This window comes from Ranitomeya variabilis, chromosome 5, assembly GCF_051348905.1.
Source record: "Ranitomeya variabilis isolate aRanVar5 chromosome 5, aRanVar5.hap1, whole genome shotgun sequence".
Taxonomy (NCBI): Eukaryota; Metazoa; Chordata; class Amphibia; order Anura; family Dendrobatidae; genus Ranitomeya; species Ranitomeya variabilis.
The window spans coordinates 214,624,774-214,652,536 of record NC_135236.1 but is presented as its reverse complement, the minus strand read 5'-3'; positions in this window follow the sequence as shown (position 1 = coordinate 214,652,536).

Genomic DNA, 27,763 nt, shown 5'->3' with positions numbered 1-27,763 from the left:
GTCCTCTTTATATCTTCCCCAGCTACTCTTGTTAAACCCTGACTTCTGACTTTCATGAGGTCCTAGAGAATCCTGTGCATGGAATGTCACATTACGCATCATGATGTCATGATTAGAGGTGAGCGAATATGTTTGGAAAACGATCGCCAAACATAAATTCAGCACGAATATGAAACATTCGTATTCATGAACAGTAACACAAGCATTTTTGTTAAAATTGGAAAAAGTTGTTACAATTTGGTAAAAGTGCAGGAAAATAATTGTGTTGCCACTAAAGTATTTTAACACCTTAACGACCAATGACGGATCTATCCGTCATTGGATGCCTCCCCCAGAGAAGTTTTTCAGATACGTGCAAATGAAAGCGGAAAACTTTGACTTGTTGGTGGAGTGGATTGGACACCTCATAGCAAGAAGTGACACATATTGCCGCTTCACAGTTTCACCGGCGGAGTGTCTAATGGTGACTCTTCGGTAAGCCATTTTTATTGTATCTCCTCCTGTTAAAGCACACATAACTGAAATGTTGTAGCTGGTAGTGTTTAATAATTATTTTTATTGTATCTCCAACTGTTAAAGCTGACTTATAACTGTAATGTTATTGCTGGTATTTTGTATTGATTTTTGTCTTCCTTTTATTTTCAGATTTCTTGCAACTGGTGAATCCCTTTCGTCACTACATTTTAAAGGGAACCTGTCACCCCCTCAGGCGTTTGTAACTAAAAGAGCCACCTTGTGCAGCACAAATGCTGCATTCTGACAAGGTGACTCTTTTAGTTATGATGCCTGCACACGCTGAAATAATCACTTATAAAATGGGCCCCCTCTTACCCTGAATCCGCCAGGGAGGCGGGTCTTGCCTTCCTAATCAGACGCAGCACAGCCGTCACTCCGGGCCTGTGCGCGCCGGGCGCCGCCTCCTCTTGCTTCATTATCGTCCCCGGCGCCTGCACATTAAGTTTTTTTTTCAGGCGTGCGCAGTTGCACTGCCCTTTGTACTTACAGCGCAGGCGCCGGGGACAATAATGAAGCAAGAGGAGGCAGCGCCCGGCGCGCACAGGCCCTGAGTGACGGCTGAGCTGCGTCTGATTAGGAAGGCAAGACCCACCTCCCTGGTGGATTCAGGGTAAGAGGGGGCCCATTTTATAAGTGATTATTTCAGCGTGTGCAGGCATCATAACTAAGAGTCACCTTGTCAGAATGCAGCATTTGTGCTGCACAAGGTGGCTCTTTTAGTTACAAACACCTGAGGGGGTGACAGGTTCCCTTTAAGTTTAGACTTGAGATGTCTACAATATTGGGAATTGTGAAGCACACTTGCCATGCATTGTGGGACTCTTTACATGGCGAGTTTATACCACATCCCACAACGGAGAGTTGGCTGGAGATTGCCGAAAAATTCAAAAAAAATTGTCAGTTTCCCCATTGCTTGAGTGCTGTGGACAGGAAACATATCCACATTGTGAAACCTGCTACATCTGGATCGGAATATTTTATCTGCAAGAAATATTTTTCAATTGTGCTCATGGCCATTTCCGATGCAGAATACAAATTCATAGCGGTCGATATTGGTGCCTATGGCTGCTCCAATGATTCCCAAATCTCTAAAGTATCTGCAATGGGGCGTCATCTCTATGGAAACACATTCCAATTTCCACCACCAAGACCACTGCTTGAAACCTCTGGGCCACCAATGCCATTTGTTTGTGTTGGGAATGAAGCCTTTCAACTCTTGGAACACCTGCTTAAGCCTTACTCAAGTAGTGGATTGACACCAACAAAAATATTTTTTAACTACCGACTTACACGAGCACGGAAAATGGTGGAGTGCGCTTTTGGGATTCTAACAGCAAAATGGCGAGTTCTGTTAACCGTGATAAACCTGATGACTGACACTGTTGACGAGGTGGTTTAAGCTTGTGTGGTCCTTCACAATTTTGTTTTATGCAAGGAACAGATTTCCATTGATGACAACTTAGAAGAAACCACCTTGCCTGATTATCAGAACATTACTTATAGAAGTTCTGTGTCAGTTTTCAGAATGAGGGACATATTTGCTGAATACTTAATTTCACCTCAAGAAAGAGTAGACTGGCAGGATGAGAGAGTTGAAAAAATTTTCTTGGACCTTCTTACCCAAAGTATTTTACTTTTTTTTACCCTAAGTATTGTACCTGGTTGGGATTTACCCAAAGTTTTTTTTCCATGTTTTACCCAATGTATTGTACCTGTTTGGTTGTATTGTACCTTTTAACACAAAGTATTGTACCTGGTTGGGTTTTACCCAAAGTATTGTATGTTCTTTTACCCAAAGTATTTAACCTTATAATGTAATAAATGAAAGACAAAAATTTTAAACCAAAAAAACTGTACTACTTACAAATTAACAAAAGTATCATAAATTTAAAAAGTGTTGGGTGGAGATAATACTGGAGGGGCTGTCAGATTGGGATACTTCGACAATGGGAGTGTGGAGAGGGGAATGTGGTGGTGGTGGTGGTGATGGATCAGTAGGTAAAGGTGAAGGGGTGGATAAAGAAATAGAACATGTGGAAATAAAAGCGGGAGTAGTGTTGGGATTTTGGAAGGTTTGAGTGGTGGAGTGGAGGGATTGGGAGGCAGAAGAGGTGGTGAGTGGAGAATAGGGTTGTGTTAGGGGCATGATGGATGTGGAAGGAGACTGCTGGTAGTGGCCAGGGAGTACATGTTGGGCAGGGAGTGGAGGCGCAGGTGAAGTGGTTGTGAACTGGTATGGGGCAGAATGATGGAAAGGGGAAGGATGCTGGTATGGGGCAGGATGCTGGTATGGGGCAGGATGCTGGTATTGTATAGCAGGGGGAGGAGAGACAGTGGCTGGAGGTGGGGAAGGTGCGGGAGGAACTACCGGGGTGGGTGGAGGGGCTTGGGAGCTAACAGGCACTAGAGCAAACTGGCACGATTGCATTACATGCATCTGTTGATCAGGAGATAGCTTGTCCATGCGCTCGAGTACTGACTGGAAAAAGGTGTGGTTTGGAGATTTACTTGCATCTGAATGCATCCTATCCAAACATGTGTGCAACTCAAGAATACTGTTGCTGAGCAAATTAAATCCTGCAGTCATTTGCTCAGACAACAGTTTGAGACAGTTCTGGAAGGATGCATTTAGATGCAAGAACTCAGGCGCATAGCTCTTCTCCTGACCCCTCTGGCGCTGCTGCCCAGAACTCACAGGTGTTGTAGAGGTGGCAGCATCAGAGGGGTGGGGTAAAGGAAAAGCTATATCGTCACCAGCAGCTTCATGTAGCCCAGTCGGCCATGATGCTCCAGCGCTGGTGGATGGGACCGAGGGATCAGATGTGAAGGAAGGCTGTTAAGGTGCAGAGGGGTTGGGTCTGTCGAAGTGTCCCTCGGTGGCGGACTCCTGAGGGATCGCTTCAGAAGGGTTCAAGTCTGCAGACTCTCGAGTGCTGCAGACGGTGCATATATTGATATTGCTTGGCCCTGGCTGAAACCCAAAAAAAGTGTTTGATAAGTAAACATTTTTTATTAAATGGGGTGGGTAATATTTACCTTCTGCTCACCATTGTTGACCGGAGAACGACAGGGCCCTTGCATACTTGTACTTGCTCCTTCGTCCTACAGATCCACTCGGGACTTGCATCTCCTTGTTAAACTCCTTCTTGAAGCGATCCCTGATTGGCCGCCTCTCCTTGACAACTCTTTCGCCTGAAAAGTGAAAGCACAAATTGGTTTGTATACAACACATTACAATCAGCAACATAACTGAACTGTAAATACTTGCGCCCTTGATTTTGGGCCCGAACATCGAGGTCCTCCCAGTAGTCCACAAGTTGTTGGCATACTTGCTCCCAGAGCCGCCGGGTAACACCCAGATCTGCGTGGAGGCGGTCCGCCATGTTCCACAGCGGCTCCCGCTCTAAGATTAGATCGATGAGGAGGTCAATATCTAGCCCGACTTCCTCGCCGTCTGAGTCAGGAGCATGCTGTGAAGCCTGTTAAAAAAGACAAAAAACAAAGACATTAGACTCAAAACAACATAAAGTGGAAATTTAAAAAAATAGAAAGATACTTACTCTATGGCGCCCGCCGTGACTCTCACGCCGACGACCCTGGGAGGTGCTTTGAGGACCTCTAGATTGAGCCGCAGAATCAGAAGACTAAAAGAAAAAAATGTGCTTGGATGTAGGCTATGTGTTGTGCGTACGGTCATGTATATAATAATCTGTTTCTGTGTATACTGTGATGGGTGTGATGTGGTTCTGCGATGCATGTAAACTTACCAATTGCAAGCCCGCTCCGGGTATCTCTCCACCCCTTACGTCTCCTTCTGGAAGCACCTCTTCTGCAGCTCCCTGTTATACAAAAATCATATATTAATTATATGTGTGTGTGTATATATATATATATATTATTATTACGTTAACTTCGCCCAGGAAAAACCTTAAAAAATAAAAAAAATAAAAAAGTACTTTCATTTACCTCACAGCACTGACAACATGGGGGAGGGCTCCCAGAAGAAGACATGTCTTCCTACTGCTGGCTGTGGCTGTAGCTGGTGCTGGTTGTAGCTGTGGCTGGAGCTGGATGTGGCTGGAGCTGGCTGCTGGCTGGAGCTGTGGCTGGAGCTGGCTGTGGCTGTAGCTGATGCTGGCTGTAGCTGCGGCTGGAGCTGGCTGGAGTTGTGGCTGTGGCTGTAGCTGGCTGTGGCAGGTTCAGCTCTGGCTCTGGTGGCAGGTTCAGCTCTTCAGGCAGGTGTTCTCCATTGTCTTGCTGGCTGGTAAATGGATGAGTGAAGGCCTACTTGGCTGACTTTATAACTGTTTACTAATTGGGGGCTGGCCAATTGTATCGAAGCATACTCAGTTAAAAAAAATTGGAATCCAGTGCCGGATCCGTCTTTTGCCAGATCCGGCGCCTTCCGGCGCCCATAGGCTTCCATTGAGGCAAAAAGCTGGTGCTGTCAGTTTTTTTGCCGGAGACAAAAAACGTAACTTTGTATGTTTTTTCCAGACACCGGAAAACCCCATTTCGCCATATCCGGCAAAGGATGGATGAAACGTGAGGCCATCCCGCGCAATCAAGCGCTAATACAAGCCAGATCCCTTTTTTTAAAAAAATAATAGATTTAGGCTGACAGCGAAAGCCTGATGTGTGAAAGGGGCCTTACAGTGCATATCGGAGTGATCAGAGAGTACAATAAGTGACACATTAATTTAATCTCCTGGTTAAAAACAACGCTTAACCCCTTCATGAACTTGGGATTTTCCGTTTTTCCATGTTCGTTTTTCGCTCCCTTCCTTCCCAGAGCCATAACTTTTTATTTTTCCATCAATTTGGTCATGTGAGGGCTTATTTTTTGCGACACGAGTTGTACTTTTGAACAACATCATTGGTTTTACCATGTTGTGTACTAGAAAACAGGAACAAAATTCCAAGTGCAATCCCACACTTGTTTTTTGTTTGGCTTTTTTAGTAGGTTCACTAAATGCTAAAACTGAGCTGTCATTATGATTCTCAGGTCATTATGAGTTCATAAACATCAAACATGTCTAGGTTCTCTTTTATCGAAGTGGTGAAAAAAAGTGGTGAAAAAAAATTCTAAACTTTGCTAAAAAACAAAATTGTGCCATTTTCCGATACCCGTAGTATCCCCATTTTTTGTGATCTGGGGTCGGTTGAGGTCTTATTTTTTGCGATCCAAGCTGACGTTTTTATTGATACCACATTTGTGCAGATGCATTCTTTTGATCGCCCGTTATTGCATTTTAATGCAATGTCACGGTGACCAAAAAAACGTAATTCTGGTGTTTCAAATTTTTTTCTCGCCACGCCATTTAGCGATCAGGTTAATCCTTTTTTTATTGATAGATCGGGCGATTCTGAACGAGGTGATACTAAATATGTGTAGGTTTGATTTTTTTATTGTTTTATTTTGAATGGGGTTGAGGGGGGTGATTTAACCCCTTCCCGACATGTGACGGTATAGTACGTCACATGTCGGGACCCCCGCTTTGATGTGCGCTCCGGCGGTGAGCGCACATCAAAGCCGGGACATGTCAGCTGTTTTGAACAGCTGACATGTGCCCGCAATAGGCGGGAGCAGAATCGCGATCTGCGCGCGCCTATTAACTAGTTAAATGCCGCTGTCAAACGCAGACAGCGGCATTTAACTACCGCATCCGGCCGTGCGGCCGGATATGAGCGCATCGCCGACCCCCGTCACATGATCGGGGGTCGGCGATGCTCCTCCATTGTAACCATAGAGGTCCTTGAGACCTCTATGGTTACTGATTGCCGGTGGCTGTGAGCGCCCCCCTGTGGTCGGCGCTCACAGCACACCTGCAAATCTGCTGTGTAGCAGCGATCTTATGATCACTGCTGCATAGCAGAGCCGATCGGGCTGTGCCTGCTTCTAGCCTCCCATGGAGGCTATAGAAGCATGGCAAAAGTAAAAAAAAAAAGTTTTTAAAAATGTGAAAAAAATAAAAAAAATATAAAAGTTTAAATCACCCCCCTTTCGCCCCAATCAAAATAAATCAATAAAAAAAACCCCCCAACCTACACATATTTGGTATTGCCGCGTTCAGAATCGCCCGATCTATCAATAAAAAAAAGCATTAACCTGATCGCTAAATGGCGTAATGAGAAAAAAATTCGAAACGCCAGATTTACGTTTTTTTGGTCGCCACAACATTGCATTAAAATGCAATAACGGGCGATCAAAAGAACGTATCTGCACCAAAATGCTATCATTAAAAACGCCAGCTCGGCACGCAAAAAATAAGCCCTCACCTGACCCCAGATCACGAAAAATGGAGACGCTACGAGTATCAGAAAATGGCGCAATTTTGTTTTGTTTTGTTTTTTGCAAAGTTTGGAATTTTTTTTCACCACTTAGGTGAAAAATAACCTAGTCATGTTAGGTGTCTATGAACTCGTAGTGACCTGGAGAATCATCAGTTTTAGCATTTAGTGAACCTAGCAAAATAGGCAAGCAAAAAACAAGTGTGGGATTGCACTTTTTTTGCAATTTCACTGCACTTGGAATTTTTTTCCCGTTTTCTAGTACATGACATGCTAAAACCAATGATGTCGTTCAAAAGTACAACTCATCCCACAAAAAATAAGCCCTCACATGGCAAAATTGACGGAAAAATAAAAAAGTTATGGCTCTGGGAAGGAGGGGAGCGAAAAACGAAAACGGAAAAACGGAAAAAGCTCCGGGGGTGAAGGGGTTAAACTTTTATATATTTTTATTTTTTTCACTTTTTTTAACTGTTTTTTTTAACTTTTGCCATGCTTCAATAGCCTCCATGGGAGGCTAGAAGCTGGCACAACTCGATTGGCTCAGCTACCTGGGAGCGATCATCAGATTGCTTCTATGTAGCTGAATTCCTGCATTGCCATGAGCGCCGACCACAGGGTATCACTCACAGCAATCCGGCATCAGCAACCATAGAGGTCTCAAGGACCTCTATGGTTACTATGCAGAGGCATTGTTGACCCCCGATCATGTGACGGGGTCGGCGATGCGCTCATTTCCGGCCCGATGGCCGGAAACGCAGTTTAAATGCCGCTTTCAGCATTTGACAGAGGCATTTAACTAGTTAATAGTGGCGGGTGGATCGCGATTCCACCCGTCGCTATTGCGGGCACATGTCAGCTGTTCAAAACAGCTGACATGTCCCGGCTTTGATGCGGGCTCACCGCTGGAGCCCGCATCAAGGCGGGGGTTCTGACCTTGGACGTACTATCCCGTCCGAGGTCAGAAAGGGGTTAAGGAGGCAAATTTGAATTTTGCCTGATCTAGTAATCTCTGGTTTTAGGTAAGTTTCACATGTCCAAGCTTCAAAGTCCATGTGAAAGACTAGAAGCAATGGGATGAAATAGAATGGGAGGAGACACAGATTAGATATTAGAAAAAAACTTTTTGACAGTTAGGGTGATCAATGAGTGGAACAGGCTGCCATGAGAGGTGGTGAGTTCTCCTTCCATGGGAGTTTTCAAACAGAGGCTGGACAGACATCTGTCTGGGATGATTTAGTGGATCCTACTTTGAGCCGAGGGTTGGACCAGATGACCCTTCCAACTCTACCAAAGATGTTCCTTCCAACTCTACCATTCTATGATTATATGTACAGACTATGGTTTCTAAACAGACTAAAGGTCTCTTGACTCTAACTAATCATCCTCATAGGAATATATGAGACTAATGAATTTGATGCAGGAGACACACGGCCAGTCTGAAATTCTTTGGCATTCATGAATCATGAAACATGGAAATGTAGAGCTGACCTTATTGGGGAAAAAGTATGCAAGTGGCTCTTTCGAAGATAGCACCCTATAGATCAATGTCCATCACTAGGGTTGAGCAAAACGGGTCGGCCATTTTCAGAAGTCGCCGACTTTTGGCAAAGTCGGGTTTCATGAAACCCGACCCGACCCCTGTGTGGGGTCAGCCATGAGGTCGGCGATCTTCTGAATCTGGTATCGGAATTCCGATACCGAGTTCCGATATGTTTGCGATATCGGAAATCGGTATCGGAATCCACATTTAAGTGTAAAATAAAGAATTAAAATAAAAAATATTAATATACTCACCTCTCCGGAGGCCCCTGGACATCGCCGCTGGTAACCGGCAGCCTTCTTTGCTTAAAATGAGCGCGTTTAGCGCCTTCCATGACATCACGGCTTGTGATTGGTCACGGCCGCCCATGTGACCGCCACGCGACCAATAAGAAGGAAGGCTGCCGGAAAGAAGGAGGGCGCGTCCGAGGGTGAGTATATACCTAATAGGAATATACTCACCCTCGGCTTCTTTCCGGCAGCCTTCCTTCCTAAGAATGAGCGCGTGAAGGGCCTTAGATGATGTCACGGCTTGTGATTGGTCGCGGCCGCTCATGTGACCGCCACGCGACCAATCACAAGCCGTGACGTAATTCTCAGGTCCTAAATTCCTAGAATTAGGAATTTAGGACCTGAGAATTACGTCACGGCTTGTGATTGGTCGCGTGAGCGGTCACATGGGCGGCCGCGACCAATCACAAGCCGTGACGTCATGAAAGGCGCTAAACGCGCTCATTTTAAGCAAAGAAGGCTGCCGGTTACCAGCGGCGATGTCCAGGGGCCTCCGGAGAGGTGAGTATATTAATATTTTTTATTTTAATTCTTTATTTTACACTTAAATATGGATCCCAGGGCCTGAAGGAGAGTTTCCTCTCCTTCAGACCCTGGGAACCATAGTATCCCTTTGCACTGCATTGGGTTTCGTGTTTCGGCCGACCCCGACTTTTTTATAGGATCGGCCGATTTCACTCGACCCGACTTTTGAGAAAGTCGGGTTTCGTGAAACCCGACCCGATCCTATAAAAATAAAAGTCGCTCAACCCTATCCATCACTTCAAAAGTTTTTCAATGTGGTTAGTATAGATATTGACTTAAAAGAGAGCTACTTCCCATTGGAAGCACCAACAAAATTGTTTCTTTGTTATGGAAAGATGCAAATTTGCATACAAATCATGGCATAGAAAAGTCTATTTCATTTAAAAAAAAACAAGTAGTCTCCTACAGTAGCTATTCTGAATTGTAGCTATACTGTTTATCAACATTCAGGGCCATTGTATAATCCCTTATATGGATTGGATTTTAATCCATTATAATTAATTTGGGTGAAGACTAGTGATAAGCGAACATGCTTGCCAATACTTGTTACTCGCCTGAGTATTACTGTATTTGGTGTACTCAGCGAGCACTGAGCATTTCCGGGATTACTTGGTGGGAACTTGGGTCTCCACCCTGCATTTTTGGTGGTCTTTAGAGACCCAATAAACATGCAGGGATTGTCTGCCTGGCACTGTAATGTGGCAGCCAACTTTGTTGTGTCCTTGCGGTGATTGTCTGGCCTCACAGCATCATCAGGGGTATAAGGTCGGCGTCACACTAGCGAGTTTTATGACGTATGAGAGGCGCTGAAAATACGGATTGCATACGGTACAATGATTCTCTATGGCCCAGCTCCTATCTGCCGTATTTTACGGATCCATATTATACGATCTTGTACGGCCGTAGAACATCGCAGCATGCTGCGTTTGTCACTTAAAGTCTATGGGGGCGAGAAAAATACGGATTACACACGGACCAGCAGTGTGACTTGCGAGAAATACGCCAGACATCTCCAGACATCTCCAGGTGCCAGGAATTGTGCCAAACCCTCAATCAGGAAGTTCAGACATGCTAATTAGCTGAAAAAGCCAGACAGACATCCCGGAAGTCTGGCGCTCGCCTCCACAGAGTTCCAAGCAGCATGGCCAGCATAATCAATGTGGATATGCTCCTCATCCTGGTCCAAGAAAGGCCAGAAATCTGGGACCAGCGGGATCCAAGTTATGCCAACCGGTCCAGGAAAGAGGCAGCTTGGAGGACCATCTGTGGGATCCTATTCCCAGATTATGCCCAACGGCCACGTGCGGAGCAGACACAACTTTGTAAGTACACTCATGTTGAGACATTAATTAACCTTGAAAAATACTTTACCAACATGATTACAGGAAGAATATTTTTTTGCCTTAGTATGGTATTTTTTGATTTGTTTAGGAAAAAACAAAGATGATTAACATGATAAAGTGTTTACGTACATAGCTAATATTGATGTTGCGTTGGTTAATATTTTGGTTTACGCCAAACTGGTACAGAGGGGTGTGGACCCTGTCCTTTTTTTTATATTTTGTTTGTTTTTTAAGCAATTGTAACTTTACGCAAATCATTTAAGAAGTCATTTTATTATCATCATTCAAATATGATCTATCAATGCCAACTGGTTTAAGCAATGTGCAGAATGAGCTTAAACAATATTTGTTACCATGTCATTGCAGTGGATGATGTTATGACATGATGGCGCAGCATCAGGGACCAGTACCGGCGGGAAAGGCAGCAGCGGGCAAGAAGTGGGTCAGCAGCACCACCCAAAAAAAGGAAATACATTTACTACGATCGTCTGTCCTTTTTGGATGCCAGTATGGATCTAAGGCAGTAAGGAAAAACAACACAACACATTTTTGTTTGAAAATATGATTATTAATATTATTTGTTCTGGTTATTCCATGGCACTTTACATGTAAGGAGGGGTAAATATTTGATAAAAAATATTATAAAAAAAAATTAACAAAAAAAAGGTCCAGGAGGAGAGATGACCCTGCCCGCAAAGCCTCACAAGCTCCAACAAGGGATGGGTGAGAATACAGTAGGCGAGGGTAGAGCTGTTCATGCAGTGGTTTGGTTGATCGGTGGTTACAGCAGGTTATCTGATTGTTGGAAGAGGTGGGTCTTCATGCTCTTTTTGTAGCTTTCAATGGTAGGCAACAGTATGATGTGTTGTGGTAGTGGTTTCCACAGTAGGGGTGATACACGAGATAAATCTTGTATCCGATTGTGGGAAGAGGAGATAAGAGGGGAGTAGAGAAGTAGATCTTGTGAGGATCGGAGGTTGTGTGTTTGTAATTATCAGGAGACGAGGTCACAGATGGCTAATAAAATTATGTTACCAAATGACTCAACTATTAATGGGTTTTTTTTTGCTTTATTGTTTAACAACAGAACTCAGTCCAACCTCACAGAGAGGGAGACCGGGTCTGATTTGGAGGCTGTAATTGATCCCGTTAGTGTGGAAGAAGAGGTGGCAGGCCCATCTTTGGCCTCTTCTACCTCCATCCTTCAAGGTCCATCGGCTTCGGCATCACTACAGACAGCAGCAAGTGTCGAAGATGCAGCACCACCACCCTCAGCAGCACCTGATCATGTAAGCCAGGAAGAGCATGGCCACAGCAGCAGCCCTACTGGCCCACTGGTGTCCCCCCCACAGGCAGCTGGGGCTTTACGCAGAGGCCGCAGAAGGAGAGAGCTGTAAGCCACTAGGAGGGATGTGGATGCTGGGGTCCTCAATTATTTGGCCAGGGCAGCCACGGATGATGGAGAGGAGGCCTTTGCTCGCAGCCTTGCCCGCTACCTTCGTCCCCTTCCCCATGAGGTGAGGCTACGTGTGAGAGGGTGTATTCAAATCCTGATTGATTTAAGCACCCATCCAAATAACCCCTATGAGGTGTTTGAATTTATTGAGAGAAGGCAGCTTTCACAAACTAACCTCTTGCGCCTTCAAATACTCAACAGGTGCATGATCAATCAGGATTTGAAGCACCTCCTCCACGTATGCCTACACCTCAACCCCTCCCAACCCAAAATCTACAAAGGCCAGCTCTGTACCAAATGGCACCCTACAACCCACATTCCCAATATGGCCACTTTTCCAGACCCAGTGATGTAGGCTGGTCCCAAACTGGGTTTGGACAACATGGCCATTTTGGGGTTGTGTATGAGTCCAGCCAAAATGTCTGTCAGCATGAGGGCCAGAGACAATTCCCTTATGGCCAACACCAAACTGGCCAATATGGACAAGGCCTGTATTTGGCTCAGCAACCCACAGCATCTTCACAGGGTGAAGGACAATTGGCCCAACAAAGGCCCCCTGAACAGGACCCTGAGCTGCCGCCATCTCCACCGCCAACTTACAGGGATCTGTAAGGCAATTATTTTTTGTTTTTTATTCTTTTTGTTTGTTATGCAAAACCATGATTTTGGTTCTTTTGTGCAGTATTTGTACTTTGTTGTGTTTTGTTGTTGGTAAAAAATACCAAAAAGAGAAAAAAAAAACATATGCCAAAAATATGGTTAAAAGTTAACAACAAAAGGCTTTTGCTCTTATTAAAAAATGTTGTCAAAAGCCAAATGATGTTTGTGGACCAATCATTATTACATCACACATATGCTCTGTTCATAATCATATGGTAGTTAAGGACATTCAGCATGCAGAGTACTGTTTCTTTGGCAACAAAATTTATATTTTGATAATATATTTATAAAAGAAGGAAATCACAACTGAGAAACAGCATAATCTTGCCAGGAGTAGCACCCTGAGGAGAAATGAAATAATTTGTGAAAACATCCCTAACTTTTATGCCAGAAAGGGGATGGCGCGGAGGAGGGCCATATGGTGTAGGCCTAATCACATTGCTCAACATGTGTTCAGCAATATCAGTTGAGGAGCAATCATGTATGCGGGTATAATTGTGCAAAATAACACAGGCTTTTATCACTTCATTCACTGTATCCTCACTGAGCTGAATGGCAGACTGGAGGACATGCCATTTGGCCACCAGAATACCAAAGGTGCACTCAACCAGTCTCCGTGCCCTAGAAAGCCACAAATTAAATATCCTCCACCGGTGGTCGAGGTTGCGCCGGGGATAAGGCCTCATGACGTGTCTCGTCAGTTGGAACGCCTCATCTCCAACAAGAACAAAAGGCACTGCTTCCGCATTGGAGCCTGGGAGTTGTTGTGGTGGTGGGAGGTCTATCTGGTTGTCACGTAGCCCATAATGGACGAATTGAAGACCCTAGAGTCTCCAGTTCGGCCATAGGCCCCAATGTCTACAATTATAAACCTGTAGTTACTGTCAACTACAGCTAACAGAACTACAGAGAAAAACTGCTTATAATTGTAGAATTGGGAGCCAGAGTTCGGCGGCTTACGTACCCTGATATGTTTCCCATCCACGGCTCCAATGCAGTTTGGGAAGTCACAATTGTCCTGGAACCCAAGGGGTATTTTGAGCCAATCAGCCTGTTTTGGCTCAGGCATCACAAGTTCCTTGAGTTTATCCCATATTTGACTACAGGTTGACCGCACAATGCCCGAAATTGTCGACCAGCCAATCAGAAACTCCAGGTGTAGTCCGCATATGACAAGCCAGTGGACAGGAAGCTGAAAGTGTAAACAAAGGAATATTAGGTAGGTTACAAGAGTTGACACAAAACATGAAGAAGCACAACTAGATTGTATATTTTAAAATACATGCTTAACGCTGTAAAATGAAAAATGTACCAAGGGTACTTAACTATAACATTAAACACACTTTTTAAGATCTGCTTGTGACCTAATATACACATATACATGAATAAACCTGATACAACACAACACAGAAAAAAAATCATCAACATACAGTATGTGAGGATGTTGAATACATACCGTAAGGTAAGGAGAAGACGCTTCTCTGCGGATATGGCTTTGTGCATCCTTTTGTCCTGATAGGTGATACCTGGATGTAATATCTCCAACAATATATCAAAGGTTCTGATTGTCATGCGACAGTACAGATAGAACTTGTCAGGATGTGCCCGTAGAGCTGTATAGAGCCTCTGAAAATGGCCTTTAGTGAGGCGTTTAGTCAAAAGAGGATGCACCCACATTCTTCTTCTCCTCCTTCGCGGATCTACAATCACAGGGTATGGCCGGCCAAACCGATGCGACAAGACCAAGTTAAACAAAACCCGCTGAGTTGGTGTGAAGTGCAGTAGGTCAGACATGATGCAAACGTTACACACCAACAGATGCACAACCACAAAATGGCCATATGGGAGGGTGCCACCTGTTGTAGAGGCCTTAAATAGGGTTGCTGATGGTGATTTAAATCAATTTCAGCCTCAAAATCCGTTAAATGTCCATTTTGTCAGATTACGTAAAAATACGCATGACGGATGTCATACGGATTACATACGCAGCATTACATGCGCAAAATACGCGACCACACCTTGCCTACGGATTACATACGGATCACCATTTCAGGAATTTTGTGGCATATTACGGATGTATAATACGGACCGTATTTCCATACACTGAGTGTGACGCCGGCCTAAGAGACCGGACGCCGTCCTGCTCGGTGCATTCAGCTCCAGAATCAGACAGTGTAGGGAGAGCTGCTGCTGAGATAGGGTCAGATTTGGGGATTTCTTAGTTGAAGTGGGGTCTACCATCCTAAACTACTCAAATCCAGCTAAACGAACAGTCCTTCTATGGACTAATTCCGGAGTATATACTGTAGGTTGCAATGTTCGGTAGGCAGGGGAGTGTACTTTGCTCTATACATATCAGTGCAAGGCCTGCAGGCACTGTATGTGTGTATATAGATATCATTGCATACATCAAGAGGGTACATTCCACTACTGTCTGCTGCTGCTACCTATAGCATACAGTGGGGCAAAAAAGTATTTAGTCAGTCAGCAATAGTGCAAGTTCCACCACTTAAAAAGATGAGAGGCGTCTGTAATTTACCTCATAGGTAGACCTCAACTATGGGAGACAAACTGAGAAAAAAAAATCCAGAAAATCACATTGTCTGTTTTTTTATCATTTTATTTGCATATTATGGTGGAAAATAAGTATTTGGTCAGAAACAAAATTTCATCTCAATACTTTGTAATATATCCTTTGTTGGCAATGACAGAGGTCAAACGTTTTCTGTAAGTCTTCACAAGGTTGCCACACACTGTTGTTGGTATGTTGGCCCATTCCTCCATGCAGATCTCCTCTAGAGCAGTGATGGTTTTGGCTTTTTGTTTGGCAACACGGACTTTCAACTCCCTCCAAAGGTTTTCTATAGGGTTGAGATCTGGAGAGTGGCTAGGCCACTCCAGGACCTTGAAATGCTTCTTACGAAGCCACTCCTTTGTTGCCCTGGGGGTGTGCTTTGGATCATTGTCATGTTGAAAGACCCAGTCACGTTTCATCTTCAATGCCCTTGCTGATGGAAGGAGGTTTGCACTCAAAATCTCACGATACATGGCCCCATTCATTCTTTCATGTACCCGGATCAGTCGTCCTGGCCCCTTTGCAGAGAAACAGCCCCAAAGCATGATGTTTCCACCACCATGCTTTACAGTAGGTATGGTGTTTGATGCATGCAACTCAGTATTCTTTTTCCTCCAAACACGACAAGTTGTGTTTCTACCAAACAGTTCCAGTTTGGTTTCATCAGACCATAGGACATTCTCCCAAAACTCCTCTGGATCATCCAAATGCTCTCTAGCAAACTTCAGACGGGCCCGGACATGTACTGGCTTAAGCAGTGGGACACGTCTGGCACTGCAGGATCTGAGTCCATGGTGGCGTAGTGTGTTACTTATGGTAGGCCTTGTTACATTGGTCCCAGCTCTCTGCAGTTCATTCACTAGGTCCCCCCGCGTGGTTCTGGGATTTTTGCTCACTGTTCTTGTGATCATTCTGACCCCACGGGGTGGGATTTTGCGTGGAGCCCCAGATCGAGGGAGATTATCAGTGGTCTTGAATGTCTTCCATTTTCTAATTATTGCTCCCACTGTTGATTTCTTCACTCCAAGCTGGTTGGCTATTGCAGATTCAGTCTTCCCTGCCTGGTGCAGGGCTACAATTTTGTTTCTGGTGTCCTTTGACAGCTCTTTGGTCTTCACCATAGTGGAGTTTGGAGTCAGACTGTTTGAGGGTGTGCACAGGTGTCTTTTTATACTGATAACAAGTTTAAACAGGTGCCATTACTACAGGTAATGAGTGGAGGAAAGAGGAGACTCTTAAAGAAGAAGTTACAGGTCTGTGAGAGCCAGAAATCTTGATTGTTTGTTTCTGACCAAATACTTATTTTCCACCATAATATGCAAATAAAATGATAAAAAAACAGACAATGTGATTTTCTGGATTTTTTTTTCTCAGTTTGTCTCCCATAGTTGAGGTCTACCTATGATGTAAATTACAGACGCTTCTCATCTTTTTAAGTGGTGGAACTTGCACTATTGCTGACTGACTAAATACTTTTTTGCCCCACTGTATATTGACCGTATATACCTAGCCCCAGGTATAATTGGCTAGGAATATTTTTCGTGCCAGGTTAATAGAAATTATTTTATTGCAAAGCAATCCAGACACCTTTTTTTTCTCCATTTGCTTTTTGACACTCACAGCACAGCCAGATCCTTTTCTTAGCCTAGCATGAAAATCCAGCAATTTCAAAGGGGACACAAAAATCACTTATGAGTGTGCAGAAAAATCTTTGATTTTATTGTGGTACGGTAGAGTAGAATTTTTTGGAGTATCTTACACAATTTCTTGACACCATTGTGCTGAACCCCCCCAAAAAATACATACAGGTCACATATTTTTACAGTGTGCTATATCTGTGACAAGCCTCGTACATCTGTGTGCTAAAAAAGTGGGCATTTTAGACCTAAATTCTATTTTTTGGCTGTCTGTTACTCTAGTTATATACAACACTATTTTGCACACCCCCCAAAAATACAGGCCACATATTTGGCAGTGTGGTACCTCCGTGACAGGCCTCATATATCTGCGTGCTCCAAGTTTGGGCATTTTAAGGCCGGTATTCCAGTTTTTTTCCTGTCTTTTATGCTAGTTACATACAGCACTATTTTGCATTAAAAAAAATAAAAAATACTGGCCACATATTTGGCAGTGTGGTATATCCATGACAGGGCTCATATATCTGTGTGATCCAAGTTTGGGCATTTTGGGCCGGTATTCCAGTCTTTTTCCTGTCTGTTACTCTAGTTATATACAGCACTATTTTGCATTAAAAAATAAAGAATACAGGCCACATATTTGGCAGTGTGGTATCTCCTTGACAGGCCTCCAAGTTTGAGCATTTTAGGCTGGTATTCCAGTGTTTTTCAGGTCTGTTACTCTGGTTCTATACAGCACTATTTAGCAGACCCTCCAAAAAATACAGGCCACATAATTGGCAGTGAGGTATCTCCGTGACAGGCCTCATATATCTGTGTGCTCCAAGTTTGGATATTTTAGGCTGGTATTCCAGTCTTTTTCCTGTCTTTTACTCTAGTTATATACAGCACTATTTTGCAATAAAGAAATAAAAAATATAGGCCACATATTTGGCAGTGTGGTATTTCCGTGACAGTCTTCATATATCTGTGTGCTCCAAGTTTGGGCATTTTAGGCCAGTATTCTAGTGTTTTTCCTGTCTATTATTTTAGTTACACACTGCACAATTTTGCATAAAAAAAAAAATACAGGCCACATATTTGGCAGTGTGGTATCTCTGACAGGCCTCATATATCTGTGTGCTCCAAGTTTGGGCATTTTAGACTGGTATTCCAGTGTTTTTCCTGCCTGTTACGCTAGTTCTATACAGCACTATTTAGTAGACCACCCAAAAAATACAGGCCACATATTTGGCAGTGTGGTATCTCCGTGACAGGCCTCATATATCTGCATGCTCCAAGTTTGGGCATTTTAGGCTGGTATTCCAGTGTTTCTCCTGTCTGTTACTCTAATTATATACAGCACTATTTTGCATAAAAAAATATAAAAAATACAGGCCACATATTTGGCAGTGTGGTATTTTCGTGACAGGCCTCATATATCTGTCTGCTCCAAGTTTGGGCATTTTAGGCCGGCATTTCAGTGTTTTTCCTGTCTGCTACTTTAGATATATACAGTGCTATTTAGCAGACCTCCAAAAATACAGGCCACATATTTGGCAGTGTGGTATCTCCGTGATAGGCCTCATATATCTGGGTGCTCCAAGTTCTGGCATTTCAGTCCGGTATTCCAGTCTTTTTCCTGTCTGTTTCTCTAGTTATATACAGCACTATTTTGCAATAAAAAAAAATACAGGCCACACATTGGCAGTGTGGTATCTTTGTGACAGGCCTCATATATCTGTGTGCTCCAAGTTTGGGCATTTTAGGCCAATATTCCAGTGTTTTTCCTGTCTGTCACTAATTAGCAGACCTAAAAAAAATACAGGCCACATATTTGGCAGTGTGGTATCTCTGTGATAGGACTCACATATCTGCGTGCTCCAAGTTTGGGAATTTTAAGCCGGTATTCCATTTTTTTCCTGTCTGTTACTATTCTTATATACAGCACTATTTAGCAAACCTAAAAAAAATACAACCCACAGATTTGGCAGTGTTGTATTTCCGTGACAGGCCTCATATATTTGCGTGCTCCAATTTTCAGCATCTTAGGCCACTATTACAGTTTTTTTCTTGTCTGTTACTCTACTTATATACAGCACTATTGAGCAAACCTCAAAAAAAAAGGCCACATATTTGGCAGTGTGGTATTTCTATGACAGGCCTCATCTATCTGTGCTAAAAATTTTGACGATTTTAGGCCTCAATATTCTAGTGTTTCTGCTGTCTGTTACCCTACTTATTGACACCAATTTGATAACTGAAAAACAGTTTTAACTACAGGCCAGATAAAGTTTGGTTTTCCCATACATGTATCACATACACACAAGTTTGCTCCCAATTCAGCCATTTGTAGTGAACGTGTAAAATATTCTAGTCCATTTACAATGGGCAAAGTGCGTGGCAAGGGATAGGGAAGTGGATGTGATGGTGGTGTTGCATGCCAAGGCCGTGGTCAAGCTGAGATTGGGCCACAAAAAGCACCCACATCTTCTCCATGGACTTTAGTGTCCAAAGTACTAGGGGACCGCAGCAAGACAGCACTATTGAAGCCAGAGCAGTTTGAAAAGGTTGTTGGTTGGATAGCAGATAATACTTCCAGTTACTTTGCCACCACTACCAGCACTGTGTCTTCCACACCGTCAAGTCTGAGTAGCCGTGAATCTAGACCACATATTACTCACCCTGATCCTCCTTCCTACTACCATGCTGAGTGCCCTGAGACAACTAATCCCACACTCGGACACTACGAAGAGCTGTTCACTTTTCCATTTATAGATTTGGCCCTCTCGCCTGGTCTACTTGAAGCGGGGCAAGATGAGATTCCATGCAGTGATGGCCAAATATTTGAGCAGCCATGGTCAGAAGAGGTGGTTGATGATGAGACACAATTGCCAGGAAGTCAGGAGGAGGACTAGGGTGAGGTAGTGGAAGATGAGGTGGTGGATGATATAGTAACTGACCCAACCTGGCAGGAGGACATGCAGAGCAAGGACAGCAGCACACAGGGGGAGGGAGGCGTAGCACTCCTTTATGCAGGAAGAAGCAGTGTGGGGGCTGCAGACAGAAGGTGGGCAACCGTTCCCTGGAACACCAACATGACGGAAGTTGCCAGTCCAACTGTTAGGTCTTCCCGAGTCTGGTTATTTTTTTAAGTCTGACGATAACCCCAAACAGGCCATTTGCAACACATGTCATGTCAGCATCAGCAGGGGTAGCAAAACTACTAACCTTATCAGAACCAGCATGATCAGGCACATGGAAGCAAATCACTCAACTTTGTGGGCCCAACTCCAGGCTACAGGAACAGTGTCTGCAGGTGACACCACTGCTTCTTCCACAGTTGTGCATGCAAGCCAATCCCCTGTCCATGGTGCATGCGAAGATGCCTTCTTCCCTGCACCTGCCATTGCCCACACTCAAATAGCACCATTATCAAGCACGTCCACATCCTTGTCCCAGCGCAGCCTTCAGTTGTCCATACCCCAGTCATTGGAACGCAAGCGGAAATACGCAGCCAACGCCCCACAGGCCACATTACTAAATTCAAACATTTCTCATCTGCTTACGCTGGAAATGTTGCCTTTTAGGCTCATGGAGACAGAATCTTTCCACAACCTGATGGCGGTGGCTGTCCCAAGGTACTCGGTCTCCAGCCATCACTATTTCTCCTGGTGTGCCGTACCGGTATTACATGAGCACGTGTCCCACAAGATTACCCATGCCCTCAAAAAAGCAGTTACTGGGAAAGTACACCACACCACGGACACATAGACAAGTGCTTGTGGCCAGGGACGGTACATCTCTCTGACAGCACAGTGGGTAAACATAGTGGAAGCCGGGACCCAGTTAGACCTTGGCATGGAACATGTCCTCCCGAAGCCAAGGATTGCAGGCCCTACATCAATCAGGGTTGCCCCCACAGTCTACAGCTCCTGCACATCCTCCTCCTCCTCTTCAGCCTCCATCTCTGAAATGAGCACATCAGTCCCAAGCTGAAACCACTGCAGCACTGCCAAATCCAAGCGGCAACAGGCTGTGCTGAAGTTAATATGCTTAGGTGACAAACCACACAATGCTGAAGAGTTGTGGACAGCGCTGAAAGAGCAGTCAGATATATAATTGATTTTTTGGATGTCACTGTGTGGAGGAGCAAGGATGGAGTGTTGATTGCCGATGCCTTCTGTAAGGACACGGCGGTCAATTCTGTACTGCATGCGTCGTCTTCCCATCCTCCCCATGTGATTAATTCTGTCCCTATTGGCCAATTTCTTTGTATCAAAAGGATTTGTTGAAGATTTTGAGGCACAAGCCAAGGAGATGACGAGCCGTTTTTGGGACAGGGGCTATAGTAGGAGGAGTTTAAAAAGAGCCTACAATAGAGCTAGAAACACGAGAGGCATCAACTACTGTATTCTTCTGGTAGGACCAAGGAAAAATTCACAGGTAAGACTGGTGACCCAGTACCATTCTCAGTGGAACAATATGCAAGATGTATTGACTAAGTATTGTCCGATTCTTCTTGCTGACCCAATTTTGAAGCAATATCTACCGTCACAAACTTCTATAAAAGCTAGGAGGTCTCGAAATTTGGGTGATCATTTGGTGAAGAGTTATTTTGCACCACTTTCCCCATCTCCTATTTTTTCCTCTGAGTCTTCCCCTCGGGTTAATGCCTGGGGATGTAAACCCTGTGGAAAATGCATGGCATGCATGGACTAACATTGTCCAGGCCAATGATTTTTCATCTCCGGACGATTGTAGTTTTGTCATCACGCAGACTATTACATGCACTACTTCAATGGTTGTTTATTATGCATCATTTCCATGTAATAAAGCCTACGTAGGTCCTACCACGCGGGCACTAAAGGTTCGAACGCGTGAGCATGTTCGTGACATTATAGCTGCAGCCAAGGAGGATAATGTAGAGTCCTTGAAATCTATCCCATGCCATTTTAAGAAATATAATTCATGCGATTCATCTGGGCTTAAAGTAAAAGGGATTGACCGTATTGTTTCCAATCTTCGTGGGGGTAATTTAAGTCATCTATTGGCACAGAGTGAGTCATATTGGATCTGGAGGCTTCGCACTGTACATCCTCAGGGCTTAATGAGATTTTAAGTGTTGCCCCTTTTCTTTAAATTCTCTGGTGCTGTATGGTTTTTAATTGTCATTCTTTTTCCTTTTTCTTTATTTTATATTTATGGTGTATATATTATTAACTGCTTTTTTATATTTTCAGTATCCTCTCTTGTTTATGTCTGGCTACTCCTTTTACTTGTGACGAAATAGTATTCATTTGGACATCGTGTGGATTTGCTTTGGACTCTATTAATTCTACTGAATAGCTTTTCTATTGGGATGCTATTATGTAGGGATTTCACTGAATTGTTATATTGCATTTTTTACATTATGATATTTTTAATGTTTGTATAATCTATTCCTCACTATTAACTTGTCAATTGCATATTTGCTATTTATATGCTTGTATAGACCTCCACATTTGGGGTCTTATTATAACAGCCAAGTAATGTTCTCTTCACTATTTATCAATTGTATATTTGGTATTTATATGCTTGTATATACCTCCATATTTGGGGTCTTATTATAATAGTCAAGTATTGTTTTTTGTATATCACTGTAATTCCACTTATAGTATCGCACAGCTCTCTTTTGTATGCCATCTTAAAATGGTGTCACTAATGTTCCCTCATTTTTGTAATAATAATAATAATAATCTTTATTTATATAGCGCCAACATATTCCGCAACCCTTTACAGTTTAACAGTTTCAAACACAACAGTCATAGGTAACAATGTTAACAACACAATAATAAAGCAAAATAAGACGACCCTGCTAGTGAGAGCTTACAATCTACAATGAGGTGGGGGAGATACAAAGTACAGGTGTGTATTTACAATGATGTATTTACAATGATGGTCCAGCCATCTTCAGGGGGTGGGGGATAGATGGAGATAGTGAATGGGCTACACAAACCCAAACATAAAATGACTTTGATTAGTTAATGTGGTAGGCAGCTCTGAACAAATGTGTTTTGAGCGAGCGCCTAAAACTATGTAAATTGTGGATGGTCCTAATTTCTTGGGGTAGAGCATTCCAGAGGATTGGCGCAGCACGGGAGAAGTCTTGGAGTCGGGAGTGGGAGGTACGGATTAGTGCAGAGGTTAGTCGAAAGTCATTTGCAGAGCTAGGCCGATAGACCGAAATGAGGGAGGAGATGTATGGGGGTGCTGCACTGTGGAGAGCTTTGTGGGTGAGAACAAGTACTTTGAATTGTATCCTGTAATGAATGGGCAGCCAGTGTAATGACTGGCGAAGAGCGGATGCATCTGAGTAACGATTAGCCAGATGGACAACCCTGGCTGCTGCATTAAGGATAGACTGGAGAGGGGAAAGTCGAGTAAGGGGGAGGCCAATTAATAGAGTATTGCAGTAGTCAAGGCGGGAGTGGATCAGGGAGACAGTGAGGGGTTTTGTTGTCTCCATGGTGAGAAAAGGGCAGATTCTAGAGATGTTCTTTAGGTGTAAGCGGCAATAGCGGGCAAGAGATTGTATATGGGATGTGAAGGAGAGATCGGAGTCAAACAAAACACCCAGACAGTGCGCCTGCTGCCGGGGTGTTATTATGGTGCCACCCACAGAGAGGGTTGTATTTGTATATCCATACTACTGATATTATCCATATACTTCTCCACCATATACTTACACTCGATATGCTGGTGCGCATGTGTGCTTGCACCTGGATGCTTGGTGCCACTGATGCTTTGGTCACATGATCTTGTGTTAGCGGTGCCTCAGGCACGGACCAGCCTGCACGGTGATTCCCTCATCGGCCCTTGCTTCCGGGTGTGTCGGCATCACATGCACCATACATATGCAGTGCTTTTATGATTCTGATCTTGAGATAGGGTGGTCTGGCGTGTATAAGGTCCTGGTAATCTCTGGATGCCATCCCCAGGAAGAAGGCATAGTGCCGAAATGTGCATTGAGGACGGTGGCACAACAGAGCTCCAGGTACCTATCAGTTAATGTTTACATGTTATCTTAGTTTCTTGTTACTCTTTGCTCCTTTTCTAGTTGTAGCACACAGCCCTCCTGGGGCTACCCGGAGCTGCCAGATCTGCTTGTGAAAGTATGCCACCTGTGTGCCATTTTAGAAAGGCAGCTACAGCTTCAGCCGCCCTTGCCATGCTTCAGCAGCAATTGCAGCTTCCGGCTCACCGACTGGTGTGTGATGTCCCCTCGCGTTGGAACTCTACACTGCAGATGTTTTAAAGGATTTGTGAGCAAAAGAGGACAGTTGTTGAATACCAGCATCAACAAAGCCATAGTTATTCAGGTCAGACTCAAAACATAAGACCTCAGGAGTGGATATGGTTATCAGACATGTAACATCCTCCAAAAGTTTGAGGAGTCCACCAAGATGGTGAGCGGCGATGACGCCATAATTAGCGTCACCATCCCACTTCTCTGCATTCTGAAAAGCTCTCTGCTCACAATGAAATAGAATGCATTGCAGGTGGAGCAGGAGGACATAGAGCAAGGAACCATACAGGGTGATTACACACAGCCTAGCCTCATGTCATCCGAACGTGGATTGTTTGACAATGAGGAAAAGGAGGAGGAGGATGAACAGGAGCTACTTTTATGTGCTGTAGATGGTGCTACAAGCACAACTGTCATACTGTCTGTTCAGTGTGGATGGCCTGAGGACAGGGAGGAAGAGGAGGAAGAGGAGGAGTAGGAAAGCATCTTGGTCAGCCATCCTGTTGGTGAGGACACGGAAGGCTTGGCTGTTACTAGTCTAGCATGCTTGGCTGATTTTATGTTGCGCTGCCTTTCCCATGACCCTCATATTGTAAAAATTTTGGGTGACAGTCATTGATGGGTAGTGACACTTTTAGACCCACACTACAAGGAGAACTTTAAATCTCTTCTTCCAGAGGCAGACAGGTGTACTAAAATAGTGCATTACAAGAGGGCCATTGTTGCAGAACTAGTAAAAAAAATTCAAATCTCAAAACTCTGGCGGCAGACATAACAGTTTGTTGGACAACCAAGGAGTACAGGCGAGAGAGACACAACTCCAATCCAGCAGAGGTAGGGGAACACTGGCAAAGTTCTGGGACAGTTTTATCAGACCCTCCCATCACCCTGGCCCTCAGGCACGGGGTAGTGTCACAAGGAATGTAATGTCTTCTAAGATGCTGAGGGAGTACCTTGCTTACCGTACCAACATCCTCCATGATTCTTCTGTACCTTTAATTATTGGGTATCCAAGCTGGACACGTGGCATGAACTGTTTTTCTACACCTTGCCCTGCCGCTAGCATTTTGTCAGAGCAGGTTTTTAGTGACGTGGGTGGAATTATCACAGATAAACGCATTCACCTGTCAATGGAAAATGAAGACAGGCTGACACTTATAAAAATGAACAAGGGCTGGATTGGGCCAGACTTCTCTACACCACCAAATGACAGTGAAACATAACCTCCAATACAGTGTCTTTTTGGGAGGTGTATTCCCATGCACCTCTTCACACCCACACATGGGTATATGCTTCCTGATTTGGCTATTTGGTGTACTCCTACTTGTCCTCACCCTCATCATCCACCACCACTAGAACACCAGGGTGAACATGTTTTATGCTGCTACAGCCAGTCAATGTTTTGGCAAGGGTGTCTATGATCCCCTTAAAAAAAAAATTAAAATGTACCCCCCATGGGGAGATGTTTTTCAGCCCATGCACTTAGTGTATGGGCATTACAAGTATAGGAGACCCGCTCCTTTAAACTGGGAAGATCTTTTTCACAGTCCATACTCCACATCTCTTCCTTCACCACCCCTACATCACGAGGGTGACCATGTTCCATGATGAAACAGCCACTACATTGTTTTACAAGGGTGTTTAGGATGTCCGTAACAACAATTATTTACACAGTAGGTTGATGTGTCCCTCCAGAGGAAAATGTTTTTCAGTCTATGCACTTTTTGTATGGGCATTACAAGTCTATCAGACCCGCTCCTTTAAATTTGGCCTGTTTTTAATGATGCCTTCCTCCACATCTCATCATCCACCGCCACTAGATCACCAGGGTTAACGTGTTCCGTGCTGCTACAGCCACTTTAGTTTTTTGCAAGGGTGTTTATGATGCCCGTAAACAATTTTTTTTAAAAACGTACCTCCCCCATGGAGAAATGTTTATCAGCCTATACACTTAGTGTATGGGCATTACCAGTCTCAAAGACCTGCTCCTTTGTAATGGGACAGTTTTTCTTATGAGGCCCTTCTCCATGTTTCTTCCAAGGTGGGATTGGGGTCAAGGCGGCCCTTGCATTCAATGCATATGAAAACAATATGTCAGGCCAACTGACGAATGTGAAGTGGGTTTTCCTGTGGCCATCCAATACCTGAGTTCAAAGGCGTCTTGGAGTGCATATGACTTGGTAGCAGGGCAGGCCTTGCAGTCATTGCATAAGAAAATGGTATGGGAGTACAAAATGAATAATGTGATGTGGATTTTACTGTGGCCATCCAGTATGTGTTTGCAAAGGCTTAATGGGGTGCATATGACTTGGCAGCAGGGCAGGCCTTGCAGTCAATGTATAATAAAACAGTATGGGAACACACAATGAATAATGTGAAGTGAGTTTTCCTGTGGCCATACAGTACCTGGGTTCAGAGGCTTATTGGGGTGCATATGACTTGGCAGCAGGGCAGGCGTTGCAGTCAATGAATAATAAAACAGTATGGGAGTACAAAATGAATAATGTGAAGTGGATTTTCTTGTGGCCATCCAGTATTTGGTTTCAAAGGCTAATTGAGGTGTATATGACTTTGTAGCAGGGCAGGCCCTGCAGTCAATGCATAGGAAAACAGTATGGGATTACAAAATGAATAATGTGAAGTGGATTTTCCAGTGGCCATCCAGTACCTGGGTTCAAAGGTTTCTTGGGGTTCATATGACTATGAATATTCAGAACAATTCCCATGATAGAGTTCATATGAGTTTATGCCACCAGGGGGCGCATCACCGCAAGTCTACGAAGCTACGTTCCCCTGCATTCCACTCATTCCCAAGTTTTTACAGCCAGGGGCAGATGCATTAGCAGGCTCCTGATTGTAAAATTATTTAACCCCTTCAGATGGATTTACATCGTGGAACATGACTGTATGGTGGACAGGTATGGGATATTTTTGCTTTTTTATTTTCCATTTTTTTCAGATGACAAGGGTCATCAGTTGGATTGAAAGTACAATAAAGATGTTAAAACCCCATGTGTATTTATTTCATTAAAATACTTTATTCATAATGTGTGTGTTTTTTTAACCCTTTATTACTATTGGATTAATAATTGATAGGTGTCTTATTGTCACCTTACATTAGCAAGGTGACATTAACCCTTTATTACCCCATATCCCACCGCTACTCGGGAGTGGGAAGAATGAGGCTAAGTGCCAGATTAGGCGCATCTTCCAGATGTGCCTTTTCTGGGGTGACTGGGGGCAGATGTTTTTAGCCATGGGGGGCCAATAACCATGGTCCCTCTCTAGGCTATTAATATCTGCCCTCAGGCACTGGCTTTTCCACTCTGGCGGAGAAAATTGCGTTGGAGCCCACAACAGTTTTTCCACGATTTAACCCTTTATTTTAACACCTAGAGCTCCCAAATTTTGCACACAGACTCTTATAACATTAGTAGTGAGGAATATGTAAAAAAATAAGGGATATGATATAGTTTCCTGTATGTAAACCATGTCTCATATCCTATCGGGTTTGATAAGGAGGTAGCAAAAGCCGGCAATTGAATTACCGACTTTTTTGCTATCTAGCTCTGTATTAAATATATAATTAAATATATATATATATATATATATATATATATATATGTATATGTGTGTGTGTGTCAATGACATATATATATA